Source organism: Mauremys mutica, chromosome 18 (genome assembly GCF_020497125.1).
Source record: "Mauremys mutica isolate MM-2020 ecotype Southern chromosome 18, ASM2049712v1, whole genome shotgun sequence".
Lineage (NCBI taxonomy): Eukaryota > Metazoa > Chordata > Testudines > Geoemydidae > Mauremys > Mauremys mutica.
In genome coordinates, this window is record NC_059089.1 from 1305294 (window position 1) to 1314671 (window position 9378).

At 48.2% G+C, this 9378-nt stretch overlaps 3 non-coding genes across 3 annotated transcripts; 2 read left to right on the forward strand and 1 right to left on the reverse strand.

The window, feature by feature from the left end:
• The first annotated feature begins 355 nt into the window (after positions 1–355).
• On the forward strand, positions 356–427 carry TRNAG-UCC. Its single transcript has one exon. It is a non-coding gene; the product is annotated as a tRNA-Gly (tRNA).
• A 7755-nt stretch (positions 428–8182) lies between these two features.
• On the forward strand, positions 8183–8255 carry TRNAV-AAC. The gene has a single exon. It is a non-coding gene; the product is annotated as a tRNA-Val (tRNA).
• A 425-nt stretch (positions 8256–8680) lies between these two features.
• On the reverse strand, positions 8681–8752 carry TRNAV-UAC. The gene has a single exon. It is a non-coding gene; the product is annotated as a tRNA-Val (tRNA).
• Positions 8753–9378: the final 626 nt, after the last annotated feature.

Sequence of the window (9378 nt, forward strand, 5' to 3'; positions counted from 1 at the left end):
CCTTTAGACTCAAGCTGGGTCTCCTGGAAGTTGGAAAAGACCCTTGGTCACTGAGGATCTCATGGGATCGTGCTGCTCCAGAGGCTCGAGGGTCCTGGGTGCGGGGAGGGTGTCACTGCACAGTCTGAAATGGAAGGGAGGACCCTGGAAGGGAAGGGAAGGGGAGGAACAGAAAATGGAGAGGAATGAAACAGAATAAATGCCTCTTTTCTCTCCCATCCCCAACCCAGCAAGAACTGTTATCAATGGGGAAACTCCCCACCATGAATGGCAGAGACCACAGAGACATTTGCCTCATGCGGAGAAGTAAGGTGACCAGACACCAAGTGTGAAAAATCAGAGATTTTCACAAGATGCATTGGTGGTATAGTGGTGAGCATAGCTGCCTTCCAAGCAGTTGACCTGGGTTTTATTCCCAGCCAATGCAATGATGTGATTATTCCTTCCCTGGGAATTGGTTTAGTTTCAGTCACGTTGTATCAGTTTATCAATGGAATGAGAGAATCAGTGTCCCAAATCCCAACAGGTCATTGAACACCCAGTGGAGGAAGAAAGGGGTGGGACTATATAATGAGCAGTTGGAGTCATCCTGGTATTACAATGCTTGGTTTACTTTTTAAAAAAAATTTCCTTTACTTCCCTCTCCCTTTTAGACTCAGCCTTTAAGGTCAGAAGGGACCAGTGTGATCATCTAGTCTGACCTGCTGCACCTTGCAGGCCAAAAGACCCCACCCACTCACTCCTGGAATAGACCCGGGAGGGGAGGCAGCTCCATGCTCTGCCCCTACCCCAGGCAGCACAAGGAGGCCCTCTGCTCCCCTCCCCCCACAACGGGTGTGCACCCACATGACACTGGTTGCATCTAGACCGCATTTCCCTGGTTTGCTTGTGAGAATGTCCTGCGGGACTGTGTCAAAAGCCTTAGTATTCCCAAGATAGATCCCATCTACTGTTTACCCACCTCCACTAGGCCCGGAACCCTGCCAAAGAAGGAAAGGGACTGGGTTTGGGATGATTTGTTCTTGACAAATCCAGGCTCACTTGTCCTAAGAACCAAATTCTCCTGTAGGTGCTGCTGACAAACTGTTTAAGAATGTATTGCAGGATCTCTCCAGCTATGGAAGTGAGGCTGGGTAGTCTGTAAGTCCCAGGGGTCTCTTTGTTCCCCTTTGAAAGATAGGTCCTGTCTTGTTCATGGATGGGAAGATGTTCTTTTTCAGGGATCTCAGATGAGAAGTGGGGCACAACACCTGGTCTGTTAAGGCCACAAAAATGGAGGCAGGAACCTCTTCTCTCCTGCTGGCAAAGAACCCCAGGTACCTAAAAGACAGGGACTCACACCCCTGAATTGGCTTTACAAAAGGCAGTGGTTAAAAAGTTTGGCCCCGACCATTTCTTGTTTCCGCAGACTAGACATTTTAGCAAACTTTAGAATTCCTTGGTGTTAAACACCGTGAAACTCCCCTTTCTCCTTCACAGAGGGCTTTATCGCCCCTTATCTCACTCAGGCTCACGACTGCCCAGAGTTTGAGAACTGTCCCTGTTCCCATTGGGCAGATGGGGAGGAGCCTGAGGTATAGAGAAGGGAAGTGACCTGTCACCAGATGGATCAGACTGAAGAGGTTTCAAACCTCCAGGAGGCTCTTACCTTCTAAACAGGGACGGCTGTTTTCTAGTAAAATCACTAACAGGGAAGGAGAAAACTCGAAAGAGGTTCCTCCTGGCGCTCACGTCCGTGAACCCGAATACTCTCTCAGTCCTCAAAGAGAGACCTGGAGAAGGAGACTTGCTGAAGCAAAGCCACAGGGGTCTCTGAGGTTTCCCTGGCCCCTCACCCCTGTCCTGCCTGGCTGATGTCAGCATCTCTCTGTGAGGTCACCACCTCCCCACCACCTTTGACCAATAGTCTGAGGTCCTGCAAAAGGCCTTTGTGATGTCACTGCCACACCCCTCCCTTGCTGTGCCAATGTCCTGCCCCTGGCCAGGCACTTTGGAGGTTTGAGCTACTCCCTGGGGATCACTCCACTCAAGGAGCGTTCGTTCCAGGCAGCAAGCCGGCTAGACAGGGAAACATCAGACGCTGCTCCCAATGCTACACTCAGTTTTTCAGAAATTAGTCGACTTTATGGCCAGAAGAGACCATTAGAGCATCTAATCGGACCCCCTGCATATCACAGGCCTCCTGTATGACACAATAGCTACTTTTGGGGCAAACACATTCCAGAAAGGCATCTAGTCTTCATGAAATGACATCAAGAGATGGAGAATCCACCACTTTCCTTGGTAGCTTGTTCCTGTGGTGAATCATCCTCGCTGTTGAATATTTGTGCCTTTGTTGTAATATGAATTTGTCTCTTTTCATATTAAAAGAGCCCTTTAATACCCAATCTTTTCTCTCCATTAAGGCACTTCAACACTTCAGTGAAGTCACCTTTCAATATTCTTTTGATAAGCTAAACAGGTTGAGCTCTTTCAGTAGCTCACTAGAAGGCATTTTTCTCCGGCCCTCAGAACATTTGGTGGCTCTTTGCTGCCCCAGCTCCAATTTCACAACATCTTTTTCAAACGAGGACACCAAAACTGGAGGCAGTATTCCAGTATCAGTCTCACTGATGCCGTGTCACCTCCTGTGATGTTATTGACATAATCTGTAACCGTATAGATCACTGCTGCGACCACGGTTCTATATTTGCAGCCAATATTGTCGAAAGGTTGTCGTGTAAGGGGTCTATGGAGAGGTTCTGATTGGCTGATTATAATGATGCTATCTCTAGATGTGTATCATTTTTGTAGTTGACGTTATGAATATAGGCTCTATGCTGCCCGTATTTCAAACTTGTGATATGCTTCTGGGGAACACCCCGGACAAGTTGGTGTCAGTTCTGCCTAGAACGAACGCTCCTTGAGTGGGGTGATCCACAGGGAGTAGCTCAAACCTCCAAAGTGCCTGGCCAGGGGCAGGACATTGGCACAGCAAGGGAGGGGTGTGTCAGTGACATCACAAAGGCCTTTTGCAGGACCTCAGATTATTGGTCAAAGACTATTGGTGGAGAGGTGGTGACCTCACAGAGAGATGCTGACATCAGCCAGGCAGGACAGGGGCGAGGGGCCAGGGAAACCTCAGAGACCCCTGTGGCTTTGCTTCAGCAAGTCTCCTTCTCCAGGTCTCTCTTTGAGGACTGAGAGAGTATTCGGGTTCACGGACGTGAGCGCCAGGAGGAACCTCTTTCGAGTTTTCTCCTTCCCTGTTAGTGATTTTACTAGAAAACAGCCGTCCCTGTTTAGAAGGTAAGAGCCTCCTGGAGGTTTGAAACCTCTTCAGTCTGATCCATCTGGTGAGAGTTGAATTCTAGGCATGGAAAACACAAGCTTAAGGAGGCCGAATTTTATTCTGAATTTTATTTGATCCCCACCAGTGACCTGGGCCATCCTTTGGGCTCTCTGGTGAGAACCCTCAGCCTCCCGTCCTCAGTCTCTACCCTGATTGGCTGAGCAGGGGGTTATTGACAGGGAGGAGACTCAGGTCCTTGTTGGTCTCTTTTAAGAGCAAGGAAATAAGTCAGAACCAGTTCTGTGTTTGACGAATTTTGCTGCTTCTCTACATTAATGGTCTCTGAGCAGTTCACGATTCTCTCTAACATTGCAGTTCTCCTCAAATACTTGCTGAATAATTCCTGTGCACTGTTGTTGGTCTGGAGCTCATCTGAGAGCACTTTATTCAGGTTATTCAATGTCTGAAATTCAAGAGCCGATGGTTAGTTTGAAAATCAGGGCTCCTGGGTCCTATTCCCAGGGCCGGCTCTACAGTTTTTGCCGCCCCAAGCAGCGCGCCGAATTGCTGCCCTGGGCGAGGGGGGGGCAGTCCGTGTGCCCTTAGGGCAGCAGGCGCATTTCTGCGGCGGCGGCAATTCGGTGGCAGCTTCTATGTTTAGCTGAAGCCACCCCTGACAGCTAAACATAGAAGCTGCCTCCGAATTGCCGCTGCCGCGGAAATGCGCCTGCCACCCTAACGGCATACAGACTGCCCCTCCGCACCCGCCCGCAGCAGCAATTCGGCGCGCTACTTGGGGGCAAAGCAAGGGGGACTGCCGCCCCTTGCAGAATGCCACCCCAAGCACCAGCGTGGAATGCTGGTGCCTGGAGCCGGCCCTGCCTATTCCCAACTCTGCCACTGACTGGGTGTGTGACCTAAGACAAGTCAATTCTCCTTTCTCAGCCTTAGCTTCTCCCTCTTTCAAGTAGGGATAATAATGATCCGCTCCTACCTACCTCACGGTGGGTGAAGGATGGGGATCCATTGGAGAGTGTCACTAGGAGTAGTGCATAATATGAGGTGTCCTATCACGTTTACTCAGAGCAGATTATGACATAACAGAATAGCTGAAACAGTCTATTTTATTTGTATTTTTTTATTTTTAAATTGTTAAGAGCAGCAATGACTTAGCTCAGATTGAAGCATCTTATCTAATGTTTGAGATCGAAGTGTCTCCTCTTTGTGTGCGATGAGACAATTTAACGCACTGTGACAAACAGGAGATGCTTTTGTTTTGAACAAAATCTTTTTGCAAAGAACTTTCATCCCACTTGTTATGATTTCGAGAAACAAACTGGTTTAGTCTGAATGGGATTTTTTGACAGAAATGGTTTAAATGAAATTTCCCCACCATTTCAATTCCTGGGCTCTATCCCTGCCTCTGGAGTTTTTTTTTTTTGTCTGTTAGAACAGGAGTCGGAACTGGTGGCTTCTCTTTCTGGCTCTGCCAGTGCCTTGCTGTGTAGGCCCTTGGGTAGGTCATTTCCCTTCTCTGGACCTCAGGCTCCTCCCCATCTGTCCAATGGGAACAGGGACAGTTCTTGAACTCTGGGCAGTTGTGAGCCTGAGTGAGATAAGGGGCGATAAAGCCCTCTGTGAAGGAGAAAGGGGAGATTCACGGTGTTTAGCACCAAGGAATTCTAAAGTTTGCTAAAATGTCTAGTCTGAGGAAACAAGAAATGGTCGGGGCCAAGCTTTTTAACCACTGCCTTTCTTAAAGCCCATTCAGGGATGTGAGTCTCTGTCTTTTCGGTACCTGGGGTTCTTTGCCAGCAGGAGAGACGAGGTTCCTGCCTCCATTTTTGTGGCCTTAACAAACCAGGTGTTGTGCCCCAGTTCTCGTCTGAGATCCCTGAAAAAGAACATCTTCCCATCCATGAACAAGACAGGACCTATCTTTCAAAGGGAAACAAAGAGACCCTTTGGACTTGCAGACTAGCTAGCCTCACTTCCATAGCTGGAGAGATACTGGAATACATTCTTAAACAATCAGTTTGTCAGCAGCACCTACAGGATAATTTGATTCTTAGGATGAGTGAGCATGGATTTGTCAAGAACAAATCATCCCAAACCCAGCCTCTTTCTTTCTTTGGCAGGGTTCCGGGCCTAGTGGAGGTGGGTAAACAGTAGATGGGATCTATCTCGGGGTTACTAAGACTTTTGACACAATCCCGCAGGACATTCTCACAAGCAAACGAGGGAAATGCGGTCTAGATGCAATCAGTGTCATGTGCGTGCAGAGCTGGTTGAAAGCCCAGACTCCAAGGGCCCTTCTCCAGGTTTGGCTGCCCAACGGAGAGGGTCCAGCAGGGATCAGTCCGGGGTCCGGTACTATTCAATAGTTTCATGAATGATTTGGAAAATGGAGTGGAGAGCATGCTTCTAAAATGTGCAAATGACACCAAGCACTTTGGAGCTCAGGATTGGAATTCAAAATGCCCGTAACAAATTGGAGACTTGGTCTTCTTGAGCCAAACCCCATGGCTGGGTCCCTCTCTCTAGACTGGGCTGAAGTGAAACCCCAGAGCCAGACACTCCTCCTCCTGGGCAGTGCGCTCCGACCTTGAATGGTCAGATGCTGCTTAGCGCTGTCAGAGCAGCTTTGGCTGGGGGATTCTCCCAGCACTTTCCAATAGCGGGAAGGTACGAAATCCCCATTTGCCTGCTGGGGACGGAGCCCTAGAGGGGGGAGCAACTTGCCCAAAGTCCCACCGGAAAAGGAAAACAACCAGCAGTGGAACCAATAGGGGTGTCAGGATCTTGGAGGCGCTGTCACCCCCACACTAGGATGGCATTCTGCACCCCCTGCTGCTGGCCGAGTTTCTCCATCCCTTGGCAATAAGACAGCCTAGAACCCCAACCAGGGTTATTGTATCTGCTACCCAAGATCCATAAACCTGGAAATCCTGGATGCCCCATCATCTCAGGCATTGGCACCCTGACAGCAGGATTGTCTGGCTATGTAGACGCTCCATCATCATTCCACACAAAGATGGACTACAAGCCGTCAGGAACAGTATCCCCGATAATGTCACAGCTGAACTTTGTGACTTTGTCCTCACCCATAACTATTTCACATTTGGGGACAATGTGTACCTTCAAGTCAGCGGCACTGCTATGGGTACCCGCATGGCCCCACAGTATGCCAACATTTTTATGGCTGACTTAGAACAACGCTTCCTCAGCTCTCGTCCCCTAATGCCCCTACTCTACTTGTGCTACACTGATGACATCTTCATCATCTGGTCCCATGGAAAAGAAAACCCTTGAGGAATTCCACCATAATTTCAACAATTTCCATCCCACCTACAACCTCTGCCTGGACCAATCCACACAAGAGATCCACTTCCTGGACACTACTGTGCTAATAAGCGATGGTCACATAAACACCACCCTATACCAGAAACATACTGAACGCTATACTTACCTACATCTCCAGCTTTCACCCAGACCTCATCACACAATCCATTGTCTACAGCCAAGCTCTAAGATACAACCGCATTTGCTCCAACCCCTCAGACAGAGACAAACACCTACAAGATCTCTATCAAGCATTCTTACAACTACAGTACCCACCTGCTGAAGTGAAGAAGCAGATTGACAGAGCCAGAAGAGTACCCAGAAGTCACCTACTACAGGACAGGCCCAACAAAGAAAGTAACAGAACCCCCACTAGCCGTCACCTTCAGCCCCCAACTAAAACCTCTCCAGTGCATCATCAAGGATCTACAACCCATCCTGAAGGACAATCCCTCACTCTCACAGATCTTGGGAGACAGGTCAGTCCTTGCTTACTGACAGCCACCCAACCTGAAGCAAATACTTACCAGCAACCACACAACAAAAACACTAACCCAGGAACCTATCCTTGCAACAAAGCCCATTGCCAACTCTCTCCCCATATCTGTTCAGGGGACACCATCATAGGACCTAATCACATCAGCCATGCCATCAGGGGCTCATTCACCTGCACATCTACCAATGTGATATGTGCCATCATGTGCCAGCAATGCCTCTCTGCCATTTACATTGGCCAAACCAGAGAGTCTCTACATAAAAGAATAAATGGACACAAATCAGACATCAAGAATTATAACATTCAAACACAGCCAGAGAACACTTCAATCTCCCTGGTCACTCGATTACAGACCTAAAAGTCGCAATATTACAACAAAAAACCTTCAACAACAGACTCCCACGAGAGATGCTGAATTGGAATTAATTTGCAAACTGGACACCATTAAATTAGGCTTGAATAAAGACTGGGAGTGGGTGGGTCATTACACAAAGTAAAACTATTTCCCCATGTTTATTTGTCCCCCTACTGTTACTCACACCTTCTTGTCAACTGTGGGAAATGGGCCATCCTGATTATCACTACAAGTTTTTTTCTCCTGCTGATAATAGCTCACCTTAACTGCTCACTCTCATTATAGTGCGGATGGCAACACCCATTTTTTCATGTTCTCTGTGTATATATATATCTTCCTGCTGTATTTTCCACTGTATGCATCTGATTAAGTGGATTTTAGCCCACGGAAGCTTATGCTCAAATAAGTTTGTTAGTCTCTAAGGTGCCACAAGTACTCCTCATTATTTTTGCAGATAAATTCATGGAGGTGAAGTCCATTAATGGCTATTAGGCAGCCTGGGTAAGGAATGGTATCCCTAGCCTCTGTTTGTCAGAGGGAGGAGATGGATGGCAGGAGAGAGATCACTTGATCATTACCTGTTAGGTTCAGTCCCTCTGGGGCACCTGGCATTGGCCACTGTTGGCAGACAGGATATGGAGTTGGATGGACCTTTGGGCTGACCCAGTCTGGCCATTCTTCTGTTCTTATGAAGGGAGGGGCAAAGCCCTGCAACAGAGTTTCTGTAGTGTAGTGGTTATCACGTTTGCCTAACATTCAAAAGGTCCCTGGTTCAAAACCAGGCAGAAACATGAGGGCTTAATTTTTCCCAGCTCCTAGTGGCCTGTCCCTGCTGTTGTAGGAGCAGCAGTGATTTCTATGCTCAATAGGTCTGTTATACTTCCCCCATTCCCATTTTTGTCTCCTCTCCCTCTCTGAATGCCTGTGAAGTGGCTTTCCCCCTCCCCCTCCCTCCTGATGATCACACTGGTCCCTTCTGACCTTAAAGGCTCTGAGTCTAAAAGGGAGAGGGAAGTAAAGGAATTTAAAAAAAAATAAATAAACCAAGCATTGTAATACCAGGATGACTCCAACTGCTTATTATATAGTCCCACCCCTTTCTTCCTCCACTGGGTGTTTAATGACCTGTTGGGATTTGGGACACTGATTCTCTCGATAAACTAAAACAATGTGACTGAAATTAAACCAATTCCCAGTGGAGGAATCATCACATCATTGCATTGGCTGGGAATCAAACCCAGATCAACTGCTAGTAAGGCAGCTATGCTCACCACTATACCACCAATGCATCTGGTGAAAGTATCTGATTTTTCACACTTGGTGATTGGTCACCTTACTTCTCAGCATGAGGCGAATGTCTCTGTGGTCTCTGCCATTCATGGTGGGGAGTTTCCCCACTGATAACAGTTCTTGCTGGGTTGGGGAGGGGAGAGAGAAGAGGTGTTTATTCTGTTTCATTCCTCTCCATTTTCTGTTCCTCCCCATCTCTTCCAGGGTCCTCCCTTCCATTTCAGACGGTGCAGTGACACCCTCCCCGCACCCAGGACTCTCGAGCCTCTGGAGCAGCACGATCCCATGAGATCCTCAGTGACCAAGGGTCTTTTCCAACTTCCAGGAGACCCAGCTTGAATCTAAAGGAAGCTCTGTTCCTTCCTGGGGATCCTCTCTCCCTTCATGGAGATCAAGAGCATGAAGCCTCTGCCTTGCCTCCTGGCTCTGAATTAATGTCCCATTTCCCACTATGTGCTCGAAAGAAACAAATGTTTCTAACTCAGGTGAGCGGCGTTAATTCAGCTGGAATCCTTCACCCACATTCCTTAGGAGATACAGACTCTCTGTGACACAGACTGACTGGGGTTCATCTCTGCATGTCCCCAATGGGGAAGGAAAGACACTGAGGGGGAAGGAAGAAGA